This window comes from Podarcis tiliguerta (genome assembly GCF_965153285.1).
Source record: "Podarcis tiliguerta genome assembly, chromosome: 9".
Classification (NCBI taxonomy): domain Eukaryota; kingdom Metazoa; phylum Chordata; class Lepidosauria; order Squamata; family Lacertidae; genus Podarcis; species Podarcis tiliguerta.
In genome coordinates, this window is record NC_139542.1 from 62476501 (window position 1) to 62503153 (window position 26653).

At 42.1% G+C, this 26653-nt stretch overlaps 1 protein-coding gene across 4 annotated transcripts in view; it reads right to left on the minus strand.

Annotated features, from left to right (window-relative positions):
* PCDH7 (protocadherin 7) overlaps positions 1 to 26653 on the minus strand; it is a 403344-nt gene that overhangs the window by 220092 nt on the left and 156599 nt on the right. The gene's annotated exons all lie outside the window — the stretch shown is intronic.

The window sequence follows — 26653 nt, forward strand, 5'->3', positions numbered from 1 at the left end:
CATTCTTAACCAAGCAAAACAAAAAACATCAGGCAAAACACAGTAGACTCCCCCATACCTAAATGCTGGTTCAACAACTACACTTCATAACTGGTGCCATGATAACTATGAAGCTTCAATGGACTTCTGGTAGTCTGAGTGCTTTGAATGTCCCTGGGGAATGTGCCCTACCTGCAGACATTTTAGAGCAGGCATAAGCAACCTTCGGCCCTCCAGATGTTTTGGCCTACAGATGTTTTTTCTTGGTTAAGAATGGCTTTCTCGGAGACCCTACCTTTAGGCATAGGAAACCTTTGGCCCTCCAGATGTTTTGGCTTACAACTCCCATGTTTCCTAGCTAACAGGACCAGTGGTCAGGGATGATGGGAATTGTAGTCCAAAACATCTGGAGGGCCAAAGGTTGCCTATGCCTAAAGGTAGGGTCTCCGAGAAAGCCATTCTTAACCAAGCAAAAAATAAATAAAATATCAGGCAAAACACAGTAGACTCCCCCTATACCTAAATGCTGGTTCAACAACTGCACTTCGTAGCTGGTGTCATGATAACTATGAAGCTTCAGTGGACTTCTGGTAGGCTGAGTGCTTTGAATGTCCCTGGGGCATGTAAAGGTGGCTGTACCCTACCTTGCAGACATTTTAGAAGTTACTAAATACACCAGCTGTTCTCAGAGTGTGTGTTGGATATGCTAAGGATAATTGGTGGGAACTTGGGTTTCCTGTACACTTGAGTGTCAAGCAGTAGAAGGTTAGTGGCTGAGTGTGCAAACTTTGTATGAAAAGCGCTACGTTCAATGTGATGAGAGGGAGGGAATGAAAGTTCAGTGTGTGGGGTTAGATCTGTGAGGACCCGTCCCCCCCAGGCATGTCGTCACTTGATACTGGAGTCAAGTAATGAACATGCATGCAATGAAACCAGCCACATGGTTTCACAGCCAGTAGATGTGCAACTCCTCAGACAATACCCATCATTACTCATGGTCAACATATAGCAACTTTCCCTAACCCTGTTCTTCTTTGTTGGCTGACAGTAACTGAGATGGAGGAACTCACAAAGTCATTGAGGATTTCTAAACATTATGAGGAAGAAACAAAATAAAAAAAAAAATCCTTCCAGTAGCACCTTAGAGACCAACTAAGTTTGTTATTGGTATGAGCTTTAGTGTGCATGCACACTTCTTCAAATACCTGGTGATGTTGATAACCATGGGGATACCATTTTTAGCTGCATCCCCATGGGGGCTGCAATGGCTGCCAGGAAAGGAGAGTGGGTGAATTCCTAGACATGTATTTTCACCTGTGGGGCTCACACCCAAACCTTTGCTGCATTAGGACTCCTCTGTTAGGGACCAAAACGAATGCTGTGAGCCAAAAGTGAGTTTCTTACGACCTTAGGTGAAGTACACAGCTGAGTGTTGCCTGGTAATCAGCATTTTTGGTACCTGGGTTATACTTGGGGAGAATTATGAACTTATGGTGGGTCACTGCGCATGCCGTGACAGGAGCCATTTTGGAATCCCTCCTCTGTCCTGAAAACAAATGCCTTGGAATGCAAGATGTGTGTGTTCAATCCTACCACAATTTAAAATTGCACATCTGTCTCTACCTGAAAGGGCAGCTACAGAGGAAGGTCTCTGTAAAGCTGCAGGTTGTCCTATATTAAATCAACTCAGGTGCAGAGTTCTTCTGAATGACTTTGGCCACAGACGAGTTTAGCATGAAACTTTCATGCTGTCTGGCATAAAGCTCTTCTGAGGAAAGACCAAAACTATGTAAGATTTTATAGAGTCCATAAATGTTACAGTATAGTGTGGCTACCAGTAACACTAACACACGCACACACGTTTTAAAGATCAATGGCTGTGGTTTTGAGAACTAGACCATGTAAGCGATATATAACAGAAGGGGGGAGAGAAAAGAAAACAGTTCAGTCACTCCACTCCTTTGCCATAAAATTTAATGCTGAGAGATTGGATGTTTTGCCAGCTGACTTAATAAAGGCTTCAAACTACGGCCACCACAATCGACACCACACGCTTCCACTCGGATTGAGCATCCGTTGGTTCTTATAATTACAGACTTGTGTTATTTCAAAATTCAAATAGCTGACGCTGTTAAAAGTGTATTCAGTGAACTCTGACACCCAAGGGCATTCCTGGAAATGGGAAGGGTAGGGATGGTGCGAGAATCCTGGCAATGAATCCTGTCAGCATTTCGTGGACGCTGAAGAGAAACTGAGGGAAAGAACCCAGTGATCGTTTTCTTCCTCTTCCACAGTGATATTATTTTGCACAAGGTTTATTCATATTTTTCAGGAGCAGTGTGTGTTGCCCTGCCTGAAAACCTTGACTTCCTCACACACATTTCACTGCTCATATGAGAAGTTAACTGCCATGAATGAAATTGGTGGCTGAAATTTATGTTATGAAGTGGTTCAGGCCAAGGGTCCATGTGGCCTTGCATTCTGTTATCAGCAAGAGCCAACTAGATGCTTCTAAAGCAGAGGTGAGAAATCCCTGGAGCTCCAGATGCCATTGGACACCAACTCCCAACAGATCCAGCCAGCAAAAATACACAACATCCTAACAGACAGAAACAACAAACCCTCCATGAAGCCATCACCTACAATTCTGTGATTCTATGTCCTACTTCCCTCTTCCTGTTTGTCCCTAGCATCATCGATTTCTGTAAGTTGCCCAGAGACTTTTTCAGTTTGTGTTAACCAGCTAACAAGTTAAATAAATAAATAATCACAGTATGCTGCTTATGAATATGCAGATTCCATTGAGTTGATCACCACCACCCCATGAATGTGCCTCATTCTATTCAGAGACTTTCCGGATGGCATTTTATCCATGGCTAAAATTGGGGACACACCACACTGTACCCTGAAAAAGTATCTTTTTTTTGGTTATGGGTGTGTTTGTTTATCACCTTCCAGAATAATGAAGAGGTCTTCAGAAAGCAAAATCAATAGTGCCTTCTGAAGTCTCATACTTCCTTCAGTCCTGTCAGCCTGACCAATAGTGATGTTTCAGGGATTTCCCTCCACACTCATTGGCTCTAGCACAGGCTGCATCAGAAAATCCCAGCAGGCCATTATTTCCTTCCTTCTCTATTTTGAATGTTTGCTGTAAGCCAATTGGGGCACAGCTCATTGTGGGAAAGCAGCATATAAGTAAAACCAAGCAGTAAAGGTAAAGGGACCCCTGACCATTAGGTCCAGTCGTGGCCAACTCTGGGGTTGCGGCGCTCATCTCGCTTTATTGGCCGAGGGAGCCGGCGTACAGCTTCCAGGTCAAGTGGCCAGCATGACTAAGCCACTTCTGGTGAACCAGAGCAGCACACGGAAACGCTGTTTACCTTCCCGCCAGAGTGGTACCTATTTATCTACTTGCACTTTGACATGCTTTCGAACTGCTAGGTTGGCAGGAGCTGGGTCTGAGCAATGGGAGCTCACCCTGTCGCGGGGATTCAAACTGCCAACCTTCTTATCGGCAAGTCCTAGGCTCTGTGGTTTAACCCACAACACAAGCAAGCAACAAAACCTTCCTCTGAATGTCAAGACAGTACATCAGCAAAAAGATGGTCAGTGTTAGGGTTTCAGGGGCATGTTGCTTTGAGATGAAGGCAGCAACATAATAACTAACATTTTTCAGTACAGTGGTACCTCTGGTTACGAACTTAATTCGTTCCAGAGGTCTGTTCTTAACCTGAAACCGTTCTTAACCTGAGGTACCACTTTAGCTAATGGAGCCTTCCGCATGATTTCTGCCAGCGCATGATTTCTGCTCTCATCCTGAGATAAAGTTCTTAACCCAAGGTACTACTACCCGAGGTGTTTGTAACCCGAGATGTTTGTAACCCAAGGTACCACTGTACATGTGCCAGCCTCCTCTCATAGCACACTAGTAAACTCCAGTTCCTAATGTGGAAAAATCAGTGTTTTACATATAACACAATCCTATTCCATGTCTACTCAGGTGTAAGCCCCACTGAGTTCAGTGGGACTTGCACCTATTATTCTTCCATACTTATTTTACGTCTCTGTTTCTGTGGCATCGTTTCCTGATTCTGGCTTATTTTTAAACAATTGTTCACACACACACACACACAGAGCATAGTGGTATTTTGGATGTATATTTCAGTTTGATGAGCAGATATATTGTATATTCACATAAATCTCGCTGGGGTGCAAAAACCACAGCATTATTAAGGATGCGCAGCAGTTGCCATCCAGGCCCGTGAAAGGAAGCACACAAAGAAAGGTCTTTGCACATCCATATTGAGCATGGTCTCATTCATAAAACATGTCTACCCACATTAGAGGTAGAACTTACTGCCAGCAGCCTTTCAACATGAGGTTTGACTGTACCACTTTGCAAAGGAATTTTATGACATGTATGAATCTTTTTTTCAGGGATTCTCTGGCTTGCCTAGTTCCAAGTCATCTAGGGCTTTATACACACTTAGATTGCATAGCACTCTATGCAGCCAAAGAACAGCCAAGTTTTTTAATATGCCGGGTTGCACTGTGGGTTAAACCACAGAGCCTAGGCCTTGCCGATCAGAAGGTTGACGGTTCGAATCCCCGCGACGGGGTGAGCTCCCGTTGCTCGGTCCCTGCTCCTGCCAACCTAGCAGTTCGAAAGCACGTCAAAGTGCAAGTAGATAAATAGGTACTGCTCCGGCGGGAAGGTAAACGGCATTTCCGTGCACTGCTCTGGTTCGCCAGAAGCGGCTTAGTCATGCTGGCCACATGACCCGGAAGCTGTATGCCGGCTCCCTCGGCCAACAAAGCAAGATGAGCGCCGCAACCCCAGAGTCGGTCATGACTGGAGCTAATGGTCAGGGGTCCCTTTACCTTTACCTTTCCCGCTGGAAATGGACTTGTATGTCTAAGATTGTTTGGACCATGCTCCTTCCAATGTGCGATGCAAAAAGGCAACGGCAATCTTGCCCCCTCCTTTTCAGAGGGCGTAATGTTGATTTGCTACTGAGCTTTGAATGAATCACTATCAACATGCCTCCCATTTCTAATTAAATCAGTTTGAATATGGTGGAAGGTCTCAGTGGTGCTCCAGCCCCATGGAGAAAGAAATGAGGTGTGGCTCCTGCTGCTCAAACAGAAAATTCTCACATCCCACTGGAGGTATAACACTTCCAAAGAAGGAGAAAGACCATGAATTGCTTTTTATGCTTGGCTAATTCATGGAAAAGAAAACTCTCAGCATAGTTACGTAATTCACATTAAAAAAAAAGTTCAGAACAAGTAAATTCCATGAAGCTTTGTTAGTCTCTTTACATTGTCAGGACTCACAGGCTATTTCGAGTGCTCCAACACGGCTGCTGCTACATTTATCTCTTCATTTTATTTCCATGTAAGCTGACCTGCTGACTGACTTGATTACAGTGGAGAGAAGATATTTTTGTTTTGGAAAAAATATATGTATGCAGGCATATTATTCCCCCAGGTCATCTCAAGTTGCTAATAACAATCCAAAACATGGCCCAGAGATAATATGAACCAGAGAGCAACTCAGTTTCAAGGGGAAAGGGAGAAGGGACGGGGGAAGTCAATTGGATTACTGTTTTTTTCGTGGACATGGCACTTTGCAGAAGAAGGTGGGGGAGGCAAGAGAGTCACTAGTCCTGATTACTTTCCATCTACGGTTTGATGGGAGGGTTGAAGTAAGACAACAACCAAGGGAAGCAAGGGATGGATGCAACCAGGGTAAAATCCAGAGCATACATTTAAAGCACACTTTCACACCACTTCAAGAGTCAACAAACTGTTGACTCCTGGCTTTACAGATGTACAATTCCAAGCCCTCTTAGCTAACTACAGTTCCTAAGATTCTCTGTGGCTATTAAAGTGATATAAGAGCACTTTAAACGTATGGCATGACATTTTCTTCAACTGGGAAAGGAGATGCAGAGGTTAAGTCAAAGCCTTCACACAAGAGATGGAACTTGAGGTAAGGTTTGAAGAGAGAGGGTCATACATGAGGTATTCTGGTAAAGTGGGCAGCAAAAGATTAAGGGAAGACCCAGTAGGACCCACACAGAAGAAAGACAATGGGACCCCCAAAATGCAGCAGGGCTGGCTGCTGCCCACATTTTCATAATACACATTGCCAGAGGTTCCCCTGTAAAACTAAGATCAGAATCAAATATTTCTAACAGCATCTCTTCAAAGGCCCACTAAAGATATTGGGAGACATTTGAGGAACTGAGGGTAGCAGAGCCAGAAGACCAAACAAAATGTGGCCAGGGACCCCCAGGAGCTAAGAGAAGATAGGTGGGCTGAAAAAGAAGCAATTATTTCAGGAAGAATTAAGCAATAACAAAGTGACAGAATGTCAAAAGGGATAATGCAATGTTACAAGTTTGTGGGTGCCAGGCCTATCCCCAGGCCTAGCAATCATTAAATAAGCCAATCTAACCAAAGTGTGGAAGTCAACTAAGTGTTACTCAGAGCATTAATGAATAACAGAATTTCTGAGTACTCAAAAATTAATGAACATGACACCAGTTTTTAACTGTTTTTATCAATAATGTTAATGTTTTAGTTGATTTTTTTGGTAAACTGTGTAGAGGTTTTCTAACAATCAAGTGATATTTATTTTATTTTATTTAATACAATTTATATAAGTTAGGTCTATTAATTGCAAAGCGTTTGCACTGAGTAAAGCAAAGCAAAGCAACACCCAAAATGTTATTACATTTATATATCTGAAGAATGCTCCCCCCTTCCCAATATTTCACATTATGAGTCACACAAGAGAGGGAAAAAATTATTTCCCACAGATCCATTGCAGAAGACTACACAGGACACGTTGAATGAATGTGCTGTAATGTATTCTCTAATAAACAAACAAACAGAAGTGCTAATAATTTGAACAGTTGGAAGGTGAGATTTCCTCTTATTGTAAAAGCTGTAGCTGCCCTGATCGAAACAAGATAGTTGGAGGGGAAACAAAGGCTTGCCCCAACGCTGTTGCTGAGTTTTTAAGTCACAACTGGGCACATTAGAGTGTGTGACACCATTAAGTGGAACTTTCAACAACACACATAAAACATAACCTGATATTAAGCACATGCTCTGGGGAGATACAAAGATATTAGATAGGCGTCTTGGCTTGACAGAAGAGTGATCAAGAACGGTAGTATATGACACAATGTGACCCACGGCACTGAACAGCCACAATCAATCCAGAATGTGAGAATGACTTGAAAAATCTGCAGTCTCAGTCACTGATTGCTGCAGTTCCCTTCCACCAGTACAAACAAGAGAGTATACCAGATAAGGAAGTAGCAAGGGGAAATTAATTTTTCAAGTCTCTAAAATGAAGACAAAGAATGCAAGCTAAGTGTACAGCGCAGAAGCTGATGACTTGGCCAATGAAATGGAAATTATTTCAAAAAAAATTCTACCGGGAGATGGGTGTGTGTGCCAAATACCTACAGGGTAATTTAAATAGTTCTGATTTGGGGGGACTTATTCATTCATTTGGTTAGTTGTTAGTTAGTTAGTATACCGGCCTTCATCCACAGATCTCAGGGTGGGTAACAGCACAGAAACACATTTGATTCCAGGGATGCTGATCCCATTCATGTAAACTTCAGGCTACGCTGTACGGAGGGTAGGACTCGAACCAATGGCTTAAGTTACAAGACAGGAGATTCCAACTAAACATAGAGAAAAAACTTTCTGACAGTAAGAGCTGTTCAATAGTGGAATGGTCCCTCAGGGGGTTGTGGACTGTCTTTCATTGGAGGTTTTTAAGCAGATGTTGGATGGCCACTTGTAATGGATGCTTTAGCTGAGATTCCTGCATTACAGGGGGTTGGTGTACCTTCCAACTCTACAATTCTATGCTTCTATGACCAATACAGCTGGGGAACATGATTGTGGGGTATGTTTTCTGAGCAGGTTTTGTGATATGGAAGCGGAGTTGCTCCTGGAGAAGAGGCACTTGTCTTTTCTAAGGATATTTCCGTTTTACTCATATATAATGTTAGCAGGAATTGAGCTAGTTGCTTATGCAGAAGATTCCACATAGCTTCTGTGCATACATGGATACCAGACACTCATTGGCCAGACCAGTAATATGGCCCTTCTTTCAACATCCTCTTCTCTTCTCCCCTTTCCCTCCCCAGTGGGTGGTAACTGAGTAGGAAAAGTGTCACCCAATTGCTCTTCTCCATGAAATTCCAATGCTCATACTCATACTGCGGTAGTATTCAAGCTTGGTACAGAAAAGCACCTTCATAGCAGTATAAATGGGGCTTTCAGGACCTGGAGTGTAGTGTTTTACATCTTGCAACATGTGTGAGTTGGATTAAGGGAAGTGTTATGAATACCCAACAGCAGTACTTTTTTTTTCTTTAAAAAAAATGTTTAGGGGTACTCTCATTTTCCTACTCATATTGAAATACTGCCCCTCAACGAGGCCTAACTTAGATTCACAAAATGTTTAAGGGTATGCGTCTCCCCCCCCCCCCAGAAAAAAAAGCACTGCCTGACAGTGCTAAGAAAAGCAGGGAGTAGATAGATACATCTTCTCAAGCATCTGGTCTTGGGGGCAGTGAGCATGCACACAGACAAATGTGGGTGACAGAAGGCTTAGTTACTTGTTTTATTTTTAAAAAATAATAATAATACCAAATGGTATCATAATTGGTTGTAACAACAGGATTACCGCAGACTAAAACTACTTACAGTGGTACCTCAGGTTACATATGCTTCAGGTTACAGACTCCGCTAACTCAGAAATAGTACCTCAGGTTAAGAACTTTGCTTCAGGATAAGAACAGAAATCGTGCTCCGGCTGCACAGTGGCAGCAGGAGGCCCCATTAGCTAAAGTGGTGCTTCAAGTTAAGAACAGTTTCAGGTTAAGAACGGACCTCCAGAACGAATCAAGTGCTTAACTCGAGGTACCACTGTACTGTAAACTTGATGTACATTGACAAAGCAAGATACATTACTGAGATTGCTAGATATCACAGAATCACAGAATCACAGAATCACAGAACTGTAGAGTTGGAAGGGACCCTGAGGATCATCTAGTCCAACCCCCTGCAATGCAGGAATATGCAGCTGGTCCATACAGGGATAGAACTTGCAACCTTGGTGTTATCAGCACCATGGTCTAACCAATATATTCTCCAGCACTTCCATGGTTGCCCTTTTGCTGCTAGAACAGCTGAGCAAGGCAGGGCGGACACAGTGAGTGACCTACCAAGCTGAATGCACCCTAAATTACCTGGCATTGCTTCCTTCCTGGAAGCAACACCACAGAGGCCATGGCACAAGGATGCTGTGCTCTCTTCAGCTGGGTAGGTCATAAATTGGGCAGGGCTGATGTAATTACTCCTGGTCAGCAGTGGCACACAGATGCACAGTAGTTAATACTAAGCTCAAGGAGTGTGCCAAGAAGGAATGAGCTAGGACTTGAGAATGAGGAAAGAAGATGGAAAGAAAGAGCTCCTTCTCACATCTCCTCCTCCCCCCTTTGCCCTTTTGAACGAGGTTTGTTGAATTTAAATTTTGCTTTGCTTGTAGTCTCCTTAAAAATGTCTGTATTATCTTGGAGAGGGGCATTTTTGTAGCAGTGTTTCAAAAATGTGCAGTTGGATCCTCTGGAAGCCTGTAGAAATTGTCCTGTCTGTTTCCAGAGGGCTTAGTGGGGTCATAACAGAACTTTGTTTGTTTCCCCCCCATGCTGGCCATTTTGTTCACATTGGTAAACTTTAAAGGTAAAGGTACCCCTGCCCGTACGGGCCAGTCTTGACAGACTCTAGGGTTGTGTGCTCATCTCACTCTATAGGCCGGGAGCCAGCGCTGTCCGGAGACACTTCCGGGTCACGTGGCCAGCGTGACGAAGCTGCTCTGGTGAGCCAGAGCCGCACACGGAAACGCCATTTACCTTCCCGCCGGTAAGCGGTCCCTATTTATCTACTTGCACCCAGAGGTGCTTTCGAGCTGCTAGGTTGGCAGGCGCTGGGACTGAACGATGGGAGCGCACCCCGCCGTGGGGATTCGAACCACCGACCTTTCGATCGGCAAGTCCTAGGTGCTGAGGCTTTAACCCACAGCGCCACCCGCGTCCCCTTTGGTAAACTTTACTGTGTTTTAAATATTAAATTTTACAACAATAGATTTTATTCTTATAAGCCACCCAGCGGACCTAGTGAGCAGAAAACGCGGGATGTAATTAATCATCCCTTTGCCTATATAAATTTACACAGCATTAACATTAGCTAATAATTGCCATCTTAAGATGCCAATTGATCCCAGTGTCGGCTTTCCAGATGGTCTGGAGGTAATAGGGGATGGGGAGCATTTATGCATCCGATATAAATCACCACTTTCATTTGGAGAGCGAGGGAGGTGGAGTGTTGAGATGCCAATACATTTCTTCCATTTGTTCATTTACGGGACTGTTAAAAAAAATATGGAGTTCTGCTAGCAGAAAACACCAGAGGGCTATGATGAACCAAAACCAGGATCTCTTCCCAGCCAGGCTGACCTACTTTGAAGAACAGCCAAGTGCCCTAGCAAACCTCAATCCAGCTCTCCTTCACAGCATAGTTGGCAAGAGAGAGCTATCAAAGAGAACAAAGGAGCCCAGATGTTATTTAAAGCCAGGTCTTTATTCTTCTGAATATTTGGGTCAAGTCATGCATTTTACTGTCCAAACAGGTGAAACTTATCTATTCTCTCTTCTAAATAAAAGGCATACCAAGCCAGGTAGGAACGATTAGCTACGACATGGGGAGAGCAGTAACACTGACCTGCAATGATTGATATCATTTCTTCTCTGAATTTAGCAGCTCTCAGAGTATATCTGCCCACCCCCCTCCACTAAAAGCATATTGGGGTTCCCTCTTCTCCCTTGCTGGTCTAAGGAATTATTTGACCCAAAATTAACACACATAATGTTCAACTCACTAAAGCTGTTCCTCGGAATTTAAATGAGTAGGACGTTAATACCAGCAAAAGCCTTTCCCAGTGAATGATGTGCATGTTAATTGCTATTTTGCAGCTTTTATTACAGCCCTAGAGTGATTGCAGATCGGGAAAAGTTGAACTCTGCATTGCACATCTTTTCGAAGGAGCAGAGCTCCTCAGTCTAATGTGTTATAAATTTCTCATACCTCATGGAGTAAGGTCACGATTAAAGAAACAGACCTCAATGTTAATATATTTGCTATCTGAACTACCACAGATAACAACTTCTGCAGTTCTGGTTATGGTCAAATGTAATTGCTAGTAAATCCTGCTGTTGGAACTGAAATATGTATGTCAACGTAAAAGTTTAAATCATAAGATAATAGAAGCATTCATTATTGGAAACAAAAAAACATGGATGACTCAGTGAGGTGGTTATAATCATTGTCTGGATACAGGCATTTAAAAAAATAATTTTAGTTTATTTTTTGGAGAGAAAATTAAAGGTATGGTGATAAACTATGTTTATCCATAGTGTTCATTTCTTTGATCCAACTGAAGTTTCTCTAATCAGGTATTTCATCACTACAAAAAACTGTTTGACCAAATAATGAGAGAATGAAAAATACGTGTAGACACTGTAGATGATAGTGACTTCACCTTTCTAGAAGAACTAATCTATGTCTTTATCCACAATGTTCTGAGAGTGGGCTGAAGACACCTGATGTAGTTAAACCCATGAAACTAAGCAATTCTGACCCTCTTTGCTGCTGAAATGGAAAATCAGCAGAGAATGCTATGAGAGCAGCTCTGAATTATTTTGCAGCAACAAACCTGCTGAAGCAATAAGGCAAGTGAATGCCAACATTTAATACACAATGCACCAAACTCTCCAATACCACCCCTTGTTCTGGCTGGAGAACAAGAGAATGTGAAGTAAGGGGATGGATTGCTAGTCAGACCAGGGGAATTCTAGCCAGTAGCAATCATCCTGTTGTCCCTGATCCATTCCAACCTTCCTCGCATTCTCTCCTGATGAATTAGGGCTTTTATGCAACCATGTCTGGGCACATAACAGTGCTATGCACCCAACATTTCCTATTGATAATCCTGGGTGACTAACATTTATCGCAACAGTTAACGTAAATCCAAGAAGCATGTTAAAATAGCTCAGAGAAGTGATCCACAGTAGGAAAACTAAAAGCAGGTGCCCTGAAGTGCCAATTAAAATACCTGCCATATTCAACTTTCTGAGAGACCTACGCCATTTTGAACATCAGTATAAGGTGCATTTCTAAACTCTGGGCCATAGCAATGAAAAGCCTGTTAAATAAGTTGATTGTTATATTGCTTTTATATCTCTAATGTAATTCACATATATCAACATTTTCCAGTTCTTATAATCAGTGCTATCGTACTAGAAAAAGAAGTGCCGGAACTCACCATGAACATTTCCCTTGTTTTCGTTGAATGCCAATGGCGCCCACCTGAGAGGTGCCAAAACTGATTTCCTCCTGAAAGAATGCCCTGCTTACAATAACCATGTAGGGCAAGCCAGGGAATCTGCTGAGAGAGAGAATGTAGTCTTGCCCAACGCCACTTTTGTGGGCTTATGTCAGAGGTGAATTTTCAACGTGGGATTTCCTGATTCATCGTTCAGATTTCTAGCCAGCAATCAAGGCCAGCTCTCCACAACTTCTATTGCAAAAAATAAGACTGAGCAGGCTGTTGAAAGAGCCTTAAAATACACAGATGCTTATATAGAAAGAGGTGGTCTATGATGAATGAGATTCTGAACAAGGTGCTACACACCAACTAATACAATCTTGTTTGTTATTTCAGTTAGGCCCTGTGTCCCTGGATTAGCTCCTTTATCATATGAATTCAATTCCCCATCACTGCAACAAAGCTTATCACTTGACAGCCTCCCGCTTCACTAGTTTGAGCTTAAACTCCTGGAGGGTGAGAGGAATGGCAATTGGTGGGGCCATCTCCCCACTTCCTCCCTCCCTCCATGTGTTTATTTAATCCACTGCAGAACTCTGGAAAAAGGCTAAGAAGGTTATAGCGCTGTTGAACATTTTTCTGGAAAGTCTGGTTTCAACGCAGAATAATCACCCTAGTATAACTCCTGTATCTAAAGCAAAAACCAGAAGAGGAAGCAGACTAATTGGAGCCACCTCGTTATGAATGGTTTAGAAAATCACTGTACCTCCTGGTGCCTTTATATATGGTTCTGTCCTTTGAGCCACTTCCTCAATCTTCACGCAATCATTATTACTAACTTGTTCAAAAATCCAATACAGTTCACAACCATGTTCATCTTGGCCTTTGCTGCAAAAAGGCTGGATGGGTAAGTGTGTTTGAGATCTAAGTACTTCACAGAAGAATCATTGCCAGCATTTTCTTGGTCAGCTACTGAAAGAAATCTAGCCTTGGAGGGCTCACACAGGAGCTCCAAATTGCCTGCTGTTTGAACGATAATGGAAAAGCTTCATTAGTCCTCTTTGCAGTAACCCAACTTAGATCTTGCAATTGCTTTTCATGACTCTGGTTTTTCAAAGTGGGCTTCTTTTGTCTCTCTTTTTTCTAGTGAAATATAATGTATTCTGACTCTCAGATTGTCTGGGAACCCTCCTGCCTAAGGATGCATAATGAATACCGGTACTTAGGGAATTTCACTAGGGCTATCATACCTCTGTTTCCAGAAATTTCCTTTGATGTGTCCAACATCTGAAATTCACTTCAGATTTTTGCATTAGACAAAGTTTGGGTGGAACGACATGAAGACAGTCATAGAATACTATACAAAATAGTATTGCCGCCCCCAAAGCCAACTGCTCCAATGCTGTATGCTTCCCAACATAATAAAGGGTTTTGTCACTACTAAATCTCCAAATCTCCAGTGCTTGAACTTCAGCTGTTGTTTCCTATGTATGCACATCAATTACCAAGAGCCAGTATGGTGCGGAAATTAGAGACTGTTTGACCAGGATCACATCCACCCCACAGATTTTAAAGCACTCCTCTCATTGAAATAAAAATAATGGCGGTTTAATTTGTCAATTATACATGGAACACAATAAATGGGATCTGAGAATAGTCAAAATGTGAAACCTGTAGGTACAGACAGGAGTTGTGTGGGCTGCTTTTCTGCTCGAGTGGGTAGTGATTGTTCATTAATATTTTGTTTGTTAGTCATTCAACAAGCTGCCAGCAATTAAGAATAGTTACAAAGGAAAGGATAATGACATGTTTTTGTCTCACACATACACACACACACACACACACATGGAACAGAATTCCCCATGCTTTCAAGCAGTACCTTGAAATTGTGTGATTGGTTGCTGCTGCTCTTATCACCCCCTCCAGAGATCTACCCTAAACAGAAATCTAAGCCCCTGTGTTTACATCACAGTCGGAAGCCTTTTTTGACATTGATCGGTGCTGGGAGACACATTGTGATTGTGTCAAAACATCTTCGTTTACTTCTTGAGCATCTGTGATTGGGTAAGCAACAACAGCAGTAGAAGAAATAATGGCTTAATAAAGACTGTCCGGGGAAGATAATTTAGCATTTTATTTTTTTAATCATATTGTGTTGCAGTGGCTCTGTATGTATGACCCATAGGCGCCGGCTCATAGGAGCAGAAGCACTTTTGGCCACCCCATACTGTATATTTTTGAGGAGGCCAGACCCCCTCGGCATTCAGAGGGCATTCGGATCCACCCCGCGGCTCCTCATGTCGTCGCGCCAGGCCCCCTCAGCCATGCTGAGAAGCTGGCACGTCTGGTATGACCATATTCAAAGAGCAACAGGAGCGCGTTCTCTTTTAACACTAGAGGGGCAGCTGTCCCAACTACAGCACTTGTGGATAGAGAACAGTGCAAAAAATGGGGGAGGAGTGAAGAACAGGGGAGGAGTGAAGAGCTGCATTATAATTGCATTCATTTTAACCTTCAGCAGGATAGGACAGTGAAATTGAGTAGCTTTATGTTCTAGTCAATGTCACTCCGGTGAATTACTTTAAAACATTTGGGGACACTGAATGACAAATTACAGTGGTACCTCTGGTTGCGAACGGGATCCGTTCCGGAGGCCTGTTCGCAACATGAAAAGAGTGCAACCCACAGTGGCACGTCTGCGCATGTGCGGGTTGCGAGTTGCTGCTTCTGAGCATGCGCGAGCGGTGAAACCCGGAAGTAACCCTTTACGGTACTTCCGGTACTCACGGGTCACTGTGGGACGTAACTTGACAGAACGTAACATGAAGCAGATGTAACATGAGGTATGACTGTACTACCACAAGAGTCCATGATAGATAGCAAAAAAAAAAAAAAAGGGGGGGGAGGCCTGTAAGAGTATTTATTTAAGGGCTCTATGTCTGGATTTACAAAACCCCCAAACCCATCATAATAATTTAATGTTTTACATTATTGTTATTTTTATGCAGTTTTAAAATTATCTGGGCATGGTGAATTCAAAGTTTATATATTGCAGGAGTGTCCACTGTACATCTGAAGGTCCCTTTCAGTTTTCTCTAAAGGGTTCTAGAAATCTGTAACCAGTTAGAAACCATGATGGGAGAGAAAACATAAATGTATGTAACATTGGAATAATAGCTATACTGGAGATAGCTCAGTCGGTAGAGCATGAGACTCAATCTCAGAGTCATGGTTTGAGCACCACATTGGGCATCACAGGAGGTTGAACTAGATTATCCATGTGGTCCCTTCCAACTCTGTGATTCTGTGACTTTCTGGGGGGGAATAGTGGGGAACCTCCAGATCTTGCTCAATTTCAAAACTCATCAACTCCAGCCAGTATGGTCAAAGGTCAGGGTCTATATGATATAGTTTTATCTACTTGTGGATTCAAAATCCATCCCTAGGTTCAAAATTATAGTATTCAAAAGTATAGGGTACCACCAGCAGTCTTTTGTAGGCAAAAGGGTCTTTCTGGAACGGATGTGGACAAAATAATAGCCATATTCTAGAACAGCATATCAAACAAGCAACATCTAACCATAGAATACCTCACTTCATTTTAGCACCCTGTAATTATACTTCTATTCATTTCACATTATATTCACATTTCTATAGATACGGTTCCTCTTGTTTATTTATACAAACTATATGTATTTGTGAAATGTATGTTGGAGCAGTATTTATTTTAATTAAACTAATTCAGGAAATAATACAGATTGAGTCAGTATTTTTGCCCCACATTGTCACAACAATATGAAGACCATGCCATGCAAGGGAACAGGGATAAACTACTCTCTGGTTTTGCAAATAAGCTTTTCATAAATATACTGAACATGTGCAATCGCACACAGAAAATTAAAAAAAAATGAATGAGATGTAAGGAAATGTAAGCTCTGATTGATTTGTGTCTCTTGACAGCTAGTCCCACAATTTAACCAGGGTGTTTCTCAGAGATGTAAGACAAGTACTACAAGAACTGGTCAAATCCAGCAATGAAAAACAAAATAAAACCCACAAGTCTTGTGATCCAAGAGAGTAATAACTTTAGATCTTAAAAAGTCTTATAATTTCATCAGGTTTCAAGAAGTCAAATTACTATATTTATGTACAGATTTATGTGCCGATATTAACAGCCAATCTGAGCCACTGAACTCTTTAACTGTTCAGTGAATTAGTTTTTAGTAAGTAATTTATTTCTGCTTCCTGTTTTATTGCACAGATTGAAAACCAAAGTATGAAATCGCCATGAAAAATATCTTTGCTGATGTGACCATAGAGACAAAACATTAAAATGCTGGACATGCATGTCTCTATAGGACCAGCCCAAGACATTTTGGCACCTAAGGTAAACCACAAAATGGCACCCACCCCCCTCCCATTGGAGAAGAAGGAGTGAGTGAAGATCTACATCAGAAACAGGGTGTGTGGGGGGAAAATCTACCTCAGGAACAAGCAGGGAATTAAATCAATCTTGCCCAAAGGTTGAAGTGGGAATCAAAAGCTGTCATGGTGGAGAGGAAGGGCCTGCTCCAAATCATAGCAGGCAGGTGCAGAAGAACCTGGAAGACCCCAAAGGGCAGCCCTCATCAATTCCACCCTAGAGGTGGGAGGAGACCAGAAGCCCCTCCTACTCACTGAGAGGCCACTGTAGAGGCAGCATTGGGGCAGGGGGACATGCAGAGGTGGCGGCAGATCTGACCTCCATAGAGTGTGCCGTAGACATTGAAGTCACTGTGTGAGCAGCAACAGGTGATGCGTTCCCTATGGACCCTGCTGCCCCAATGGATCCTGCCACCTGAGGCTGTCACCTACCCTTGCTTCATGGGTGGACCAGTCGTGTGTCTCTGTAAACCATCTCTGCTGTTTATTGTCCAAAACACAGGTCTGAAGGCAGACGGGTAATTAGATACAGTGGTACCTTGGGTTAAGAACTTAATTTGTTCTGGAGGTCCGTTCCTGCCCTGAAACTGTTCTTAACCTGAGGTACCACTTTAGCTAATGGGGCCTCCCACTGCCACCATGCAATTTCTGTTCTCATCCTGAAGCAAAGTTCTTAACCCGAGGTACTATTTCTGGGTTAGTGGAGTCTGTAACCTGAAGCGTCTGTAACCCGAGGTACCACTGTAAGCAGTATTAAAGCTGGGCCAAAATCCTCCCCCCCCCCCCCCGTTGCCACCTGAGAAATTTTATGCTGCTTTCTGGGGAGGGGAGAAATTTTGTGCTGCTTTCTGGGGAGGGGAGAAATTTTACCAGTCTTTTCAGCAGGGGAGTTCTGGTTAAGCTACGGGTTTTTGCCAGGTAGGAAGCTTTTGGGAGAACTTCATGCCACTTCCAATCTGAAAAACCATGGAATGCAAGTTCCTGCCAGCCACACTTTTCGGAATACCTTGGGAGCAACAGGATGTGATGCAATGTCCAAAGACATTCCAGGGACCATAAGTGGCAGAAAGTTGCAGAAGGAGCTACACTGAGCTTTCCAAGAAAAACAACCAAAACATGGAAAACCGTTGACCACTTCATAAAGTTAACAACGGAAAGCAAACCTTCTGAGAGTGGAGAGTGGAAAAATGTATTCCACCATCAGCCCTCAATGATTTTTAAAGAGGATTTCAGTTTGTCCCTATTCAATGAATGCTTAAAAAAACAAACAAACACAACTTTAACCACCATTAAGCAAAAGAAACTGGAACTTCCATCATGTTGCTCAATATTATATTGAAGACGCATAGGAACCACTCCGCACTTTTTAATGTACAGTGGTACCTTGGGTTACAGATGCTTCAGGTTACAGGCGCTTCAGGTTACAGACTCCACTAACCCAGAAATAGTACCTCGGGTTAAGAAATCTGCTGCAGGATGCAAACAGAATTTGCGTGGTGGCGGTGCAGTGGCAGCGGGAGGCCCCATTAGCTAAAGTGGTACCTCAGGTTAAGAACAGTTTCAGGTTAGGATGGACCTCCAGAACGAATTAAGTTCTTAATCCGAGGTACCACTGTAATAGCCTCACAACTGTGTCTTTCAAGGGTGAAGGAATTCTGAAGGTAGGTGTTAATCACCTTCTAAGATCAACCTACATGGATTCAGCAAGGACAGATGAGAGTCAGGGACACAAGCAGTAGGCTAGATCTTTTCACATCATTGGGCAGTGCCAAATGATACAAATCTGAAGCACAACTAAGATGTTCTGCTACTTTCTTACAAAAAGGTTTGACGAATGTGTGTATGTTTAGCGGGTTGGAATGCGCGCTCCTTTAAGCTTAAACTCCTTAAAAATAAGGCAAGAAAGAGGAGGCAAGAATACGATATTCTGCTTCATATAACTATCCAACACTTGATTTATGAAGCACTTTGTTTTATGCATCTGTTGAAGGATGAAATTCACATTATAGTTCAAAGATTAATCGCTTCATGATCATAAAGTCTTCCAACAACCATCACTGTCAATCAAATGTTTATAGACATATTTAGCTATAAACACATTATCAACTTTGCTCATGAACAGATCCGAAAAACTTTTAACACAAGTTTGTAAACTTTAATGTGCATCCCTTGATGCTATTGTGACAGTCCTGGCTGGTAAATTTCAAGGTTGCAGGGAGAAAAAAAGCCAGCAATTTATTGGCTTTACTAGAGCAAGAGGCAAACCAACTCATGACTCTTGTGATTGACTTGCATTCTTTCTACATGGCAGATCAGGTTATATCTAATTTGTACAACTCACAAATATATTTTTTTTTCCAGGAGGATCAATGTTTTCACAGTGAGATTCAGTGACCTCATACTCATTGTCATGAACAAAGACTTAATTTATCCCCATGAGAAGTCATCTGAAATTTGTCATGTTTGGTAGTTTTTAATTAAATTAGCACAAAAGATTAAAAGGTTATATAGAGTTCACGTAAGATGTTTGTAAATCATTTGAAAATTCAACAAAAGAGAGAGATTTTGCTAGAGTAGTTTTTTGTACAAAATAGGGATTTGCTGAACTGCCCCAAGAAATTCCATTAGTTCTTTTCATTTTGTTCTATTTTGATTTTTCATTCCCTTAAAGAATTACTGTTTTTTTGGGGGGGGGGGCAGGGAGAGAGGCAGAATCTCCAGATTTTGCTTTAGTCACTATGTTCTCATTTGCATGTAATTCTAAGTCAAACAATGTCTTAGTGTGAACAAGCAGATTCCTGGAGAAGAGATTGCAGCTGATTTGCTGCTCGCCAGCTGTTCTGTGCTGCATTGCTTCACACGAATCCATAGCTTGGTTTAGCATGTCATTTGAACCTCGGTTCATGGTTTAGGTCTCCCAGAAAAACAATGAGCTGTAAACCACAGGACAAATCTTGCTTATAGCTCATGGCTTTTTGAGGATAGAACTAACTATTAGCCTGGCTTTGCATAATGCAGTAATTCAAACCATGGCTTAAGCTCAGCAGAACAATCATGGAAGGACATAGTAACCAAAATTCCCTCTCCAAGAGCACCTGTTTGATTGGTTACACCAGGCATGTCCAACTTTCAAGAGACTGGGATGTACTCTCACTATTAAAAAAAAAAAACTGGCAGTGATCTACTCATTGGATTGATCAGAGTTGTTGAGCTTTTTTTTTTTTGGAGAGCCAAAGTCTTTTTGGAGGGAGCCAGAATTGGACATGCCTGGGTTACACTAAGTCATGGTTGGGCTGATTGTTACATGCAAACTGGGCCACGCTGAAGGAAATCACAATCAACATGTTTATGCTTCACAGGATGCATTTCAGTACAACCTTCATTCCAAGCACCCCAGCCATTCAATATTAGCATGATAAAACAATGATTCAAAAACTTCTTTACAGGAAACCCACGAATGTGAGAGCCATTGCTATGTCCACCATTTCTAATGCATTTCCAATGCTAAAGGATTGCTAAAGGATTGGTCTGATCTAGAAAGGAATTCTTGGGCTGCAATATCCTATTGTTGCAAATAGTGTTGAGTTTTGAGCTCTAAGATAATAAAACAATGTATGGTTTTAGGAGGCCAGCTGGCTTCAGTTAAAGTTTCTGGTCAATGCCCTCTGAAATAATTTAAAAACATTACAATATCAACTTGCCATCAGGAATTCCATAATGCAAGATTCAGAAGTCAATGAAATCTCCCACATGGCTGCTTCTGTTGCTGCCACTAATCCATCTGGCATGTAGAATCAGTTGGTCCAGTTATCAGTTTTAAGTTTTCTACAGAAATGTGCATGTGAGCTTTCTCTGCTATCAAAATAGAATGTGTGGAATGGGGTATTTTTTTTCCTCTTTGAGAATGATTGAAACAAGGAGCAGGAGAGAAAGAAACATAACAAGCAGGCTTTGTACAGCTGCTTAAATAATAATATAATAATAAAATAAATTATTATTATTTTTTATACCCTGCCCATCTGGCTGGGTTTCCCCAGCCACTCTGGATGGCTCACATAATAAAAACACCAAACAATAAAAACTTCCCAATACAGGGCTGCCTTCAGATGTCTTCTAAAAGTTATGTAATTCTTTATCTCCTTGACATCTGAAGGGAGGGCGTTTCACAGGGCAGGCACTACAACCAAGAAGGCCCTCTGCCTGGTTCCCTGTAACTTCTCTTCTCTCAGTGAGGGAACCAGCAGAAGACTCTCGGAGGAGGACCTCAGTGTCCGGGCTGAATGATGGGGGTGGAGACGCTCCTTCAGGTATAAGGTAAAGGTACCCTTGCCCGTACGGGCCAGTCGTGTCCGACTCTAGGGTTCTGCGCTCATCTCACCCTAAAGGCCGGGAGCCAGCGCTGTCCGAAGACACTTCCGGGTCACATGGCCAGCGTGACAAGCTGCATCTGGCGAGCCAGCGCAGCACACGGAACGCCGTTTACCTTCCCGCTGGTAAGCGGTCCCTATTTATCTACTTGCACCCGAGGGTGCTTTCGAACTGCTAGGTTGGCAGGCGCTGGGACCGAACAACGGTAGCGCACCCCGCCGCGGGGATTTGAACCGCCGACCTTTCGATCGGCAAGTCCTAGGTGCTGAGGCTTTAACCCACAGCGCCACCCGCGTCCCTTCCTTCAGGTATACTGCTACAAAATAAGACTGGGCTTGAACCTAACCTCCTTAATTACTATCACTACAAATTTGCTTGGGTCAAGAAATAACACTGATTTTACAGATATTTTGACCGTTGCCCCCAAAAAGGTCACATTTGGATGGTTATTCATGAAAATAAATGTTTTCATATTGTAGGATTTTTCAGATATTTCATTCATACGCTATATTGTAGGATTTTTCAGATATTTCATTCATACGCTAGTATCATTCCTATCCTAGCATAACCTGTGTGTCCTTCACTTTCAAAGTACTATAGTACTGACTACCTTCAAACTGCACCTGCAATTTAGATATACGGCTTGCTCACATCGCTCCATAGTCCTTGTACTTGATTCATCAATGTAGCGAATGCCTTTGAGATGTTCAAAGAAAGAAGGTCAATATACGCATGCTTACAATTATTCAGGGAACAGCGGCAATCCTTTACGACTCTCAATACTCCAAAGAAATGGGATAATGTGCAGATTTCCATCTGTTATTTATCTTCTTGAAAATTGGAGCAAGAGCATATGTAAACATCTGGGTGGTGACAGCATTATAAATGTGCAGAATTAACACTGACCTGATCCCTCTAGCATTGCAGGCAATCACAAAAATGGCCTTTTTCCTGCTTGCCAGACAGGGGTCTGTGCCAAAAGCATATATTACACATATAATTTGATTCCACTTTGATACCTCATATTTGTGGGGGCAGTACTTATCTAAAGCAGTAACTAAAGTACATTTTTGTCCATTTTGTTTCATGCACATACTTAACTCTATCACTGAAATCAGTCGGATGTTTTAAAAATGCTTAGTTTCAGCTGGATAATATCCAGTGTATATTCTCCTTAACTTTCATTTAATAATTTTTATTTAGGGCCTTCAAGCAACCCTGGGTAGTACCTTAAACTAGTACCTAAAAAACCTAGTCTTCAGATGGATGGCATCTCGCAGGTTGGGTACTAACACCCAAAAGACCCTGCTGCCCGTATACCTATAAGGAAGACTTTTGAGACATAATGTTTGATAGAAATTGTTATATTTGTTATCTATATAAATAGAAAATCTGCAATCAAATTACAAAAGTACAGTCAAGTGGATTATGGATGGGTCTGGTAAGATTGCATCCCTCCAGTCCCTTGGGCATGTTCATAGGGGTACTCTCTAGCTCAAAGTAGAAGGAGAGGAACCAAAATATTCCCCTCCAAAGCAGACTTGGGGATGTGTACCTAACATGGACATCTTGGCCCTGCTGTCCAACATTTCCCAAAGTGCACATGTCTGGCCAAAAGTGCACTCACCAAAAACCTGCCAACCCAAAGGCAAGGGCAGTTTGCCATCATCCAACCTGGTCTCTCCCTCCTTTCATGCCATGGCATACAACAAGATGGAAGTCAACAAAGCTGTATCAGTTGAGTACAACAAGGATGAATGTTGGCTCAGAAGAGATGTTTCAACCAGGCACAGGAGCCAAATTCTAGGGGTTGAGGTTCCGTCACACACACCCCCATTAAAATATTTGAGTGGCCCCTCCAAAGTTGATAGGCACTGCCATTCAAACGTTGTGCATGTGCTCCATCTCATAATCAATTATCTGGGGTGAGGCTTACCTGCCCACCCAACATTTTATACATGTTGGCACCCTTGCAACCAGGTACTCTTCTCATCAATTTGGCCTGCTAGCTCCATTAATCTTCTCAGCATCCTTCACTTTAACTATTAGTGTCTCACACAGTATTAATAAATAGCCAACAGTAAAATAGGAAGGGAGAGATCATTATCTGTTTAAATTTTTCATAGCCTACATAGCCTTGCTTTGGAAATATAGTACATTTCAAAAGCCTTACAAGTCTAATTTTGTTCTTGGCATCCATCTGTCCTGAGAGACAATGGAAGAGTTCTCCATCAGGAGTAAAGCCAAACCACTGGAGAGTTTCAGCACCTGCTGTGCCTGTAGACAGGAAAGACATGTTTTACTGCAGCTAGGGAAGATGAGCTGCATCTATGGGGCAGATGTACCATGGGTTTCTCACTCTCTGTACTCCCAGCAGTCATTTCTCCACCTCACCCTTCAATACAGCTGGCAAAAAATGTTATATTATAGAAAGGACTCCCATTTCAGTCCATCTCCTGAGGCAATTTTGTTCTGTGGATATGGATGTCCAAGGCTATCAACAGTTGATGGAAAAGATTGTTTTGGTAGGAGGAACAAAAGGGGAGGGGATTAACATCAGTTTGTTATTCTGCAGCTGTATGCCAATTATAGATAATGACAAAAATCTATAGTGGGAGCATCATTATTGTATACCATATAAAGTCTGTGACTTTTTAAATGTAGAGGAGTGGTGGAAAGCTCCCATTGCTCTTCATCTGTCCCATGAGGACCCTACTGTCCAACTCTCCTCTTTTCATTGAGCATTCCAACTTTCCCACTTCTCTACCTCCTTCCCAATTTAACTTTGACTCCCACCCCACTCAGTAGCAAGTCTTATTCTGCCTGGCATTCATATTGACCAGATCTGTAGAAGTCGCCACCCCACCACCACCACATCACGACTACTTTGAAGGTCTGCTTTAAAAATTGGACAAATATTTTTTCCCACAGCAGTAGGTATGATGACCTATAGCATGCTTAGATGAGCATGGGGAACTTCCCTATTTTCAAAGGTGATTAGAGAATGTATTTTCATGCTCTGGCTATTCCAGTGAAAGGAAATTCCAGAACTATTTTGGTCCCTACCCTTGAAGCGTACTCCAAGACCAACCACCTCTTTCAAAAGAGATTGGGGTAGTAATAATGGTGGAGTAATGGTTACCTGTGAAACTCTTGGTCATTCAGGTTCAGATTCTGGTCATCCAGATTTCTAAAGCACTCCAAAAATCTGAAAGACCTTTCTGACACTAGTGGGCCATGAAATGCATATCCTGGAATGTAATGGCTCTCTCATTTCACCTCCAGTTCTTTGGTGGAAAACAAAACAAAGCGATCCTTATCTCCAGTCTATATAACAATGTACTCTTTTATGCTTTCTTTGTAGCATCTGCTGGAAAGGCAACTGTCAGAGAGGATGTAAACTGTAAAACAACTGTTGGTTCTCAAGCTAAAGGGATTAGTGGGTTGAAGAAACTATTGGCCTAATGCCGCTCATGCAAAGCTAAGATAAAGGTTATGATAGGCCTAACAGCAAAAGAGAGGGAGAGGGAAGGAGAAAGCAAGAGAGAGAGGAAAAATAGAATACAGAACAAAATGAGAGTATATTTAATTTAAAGTGCTATTTTTCCCCCATCAGGAAAAAGCAAGAATTTAAAAATAAACGACCATAGGCAGTAGTACGGGCCCATCTGTTTCTGGGCTTCTGTTTATGTACAATTTTATTGTTTGTCTTATTCATGGATTCTTTATAAATATCCCCAAATCTACCATCTTTAGACAACATTGCCAAAAATGTGATAAAGTGGATTATATTCGTAAAAACACCCTCAATTCTCCCGACAGCTGCTATGTTCAAAACCTCAGAATGAGGAGCATCAATAAACATACTACATACCACTTTATTTACACATTCGCATTTCAGATTGTGACAATAAAAAATGCAACACAAAATCACACATGCAATCCAGATCTGCAAAAACCTGCTGTTGTAGCAATATTCAGTCATAAAATCAGTTCATACAATGGCTCTGCATGTTTCTTTCAATGGATTTCACCAGCAGCTTATATACAAAAATCCAAGTAAAAATATGTATTTTAAAGCACATTTTGGAATGCAGCATGTCAAAAAGAACTGTGAAAAGTTCATCACTAGACAGTAAATGGAAGGTGACTGCTGTTTGCAGGCTTGATTGGGGGCAAAAGCTATCCTCCGTTTTCTTGAGACAGCTGTTAGGCTTTTAAGTATCAGACTAACTTAAAAGCCTAAATGGTTCCATGAATCCAGGCCTTCACCCAGGAATCTCCAAAGCACAGCTGGTTTGATGAATTGAAAGGAGATGAACATGGCCACACAGAACTCTAATTCAGTAGGGACTGAATTTCCAACAAAATCCTGAACCTGTGAAGAGTTCATACACAATGATCTTTGGATTTGCACACTACGAAGGGCAAAAGCAAAGATGTAGGTGCTATGCTGAGAGCTGTGAAGAGAGGTTTGCATATGCCCAATCCAGAATTTTGTCTAAAATGAAATTTGGTGTGACTTGTTTGTGCAAACTTCTATAGGATCATTAGCTACATTTTCTCCAGGTGTTTTGAGCCATTCCAGAAGTGCGAACCCACACTAGCCCCCACCCCTGCTTGTACTTCATCTGATTTCTGTCCAGGTGTTGGGCTAATTTGGTTTTTATACGAAGGCCATGTTGCATTGTTTGTGTGATGAAGGCATGCTCTTCTATATACACACAAAGGCCTCAGATATTGACACGCTAGTTAGAATCTTGCAACGTGAGTGACTGTCTAGTTTTTCATATTGGGAGCATTCCCAATCCTACCCAGAAATGCTATGGGTTGAACAGATGTTCTGCCACTGAGCTACAGCTCTTTTCCTATGGTCCAGGAAGAGTCATCTCAGCAAAGTAGCCAAAAAGAAAAGATTCAATGGACAGGAATTCTTCCTGGGGTACCTGCTGACAGGCAAACACAGATAATTGCTGCAGCGCTGCTAGGCATTGAGGAATGTGAAGAAATCACATTAAATGCTGTTCAATAGAAATAAAAAAAATCATTCTATCTCATACTGTGTGCATTATTATTATGCTGTATTTTACTACCATCTATTATGCTATTTTGCAACACATTCTTATTTATGGTTGCATTAAAGTGCATTTGGGGACTTACGACATTTAACCTACTCATTACCTCTCCCATCTAATGAGAAATCTTGTTGCCAGCCAAGAATATTATGAGACACAAGAATTTCAGAGGTGTGTATATTGGCAGGGTGGAGCTATAAGACTCAAATTTGCCTAACTTTTCAGGGCCACACATATTTTCATGAACTGGCAAGGTCTCACAGTGTGACGAAGGTGAGGATTCCAGAAGGGCAGAGACGTGACCTGATCTTGGAGCCAATAAAGGCCAATCCTCCCCTCAAGCCCCTTGTGGAAGGCCCCCTTCACTATATTGATCCACCACTATACT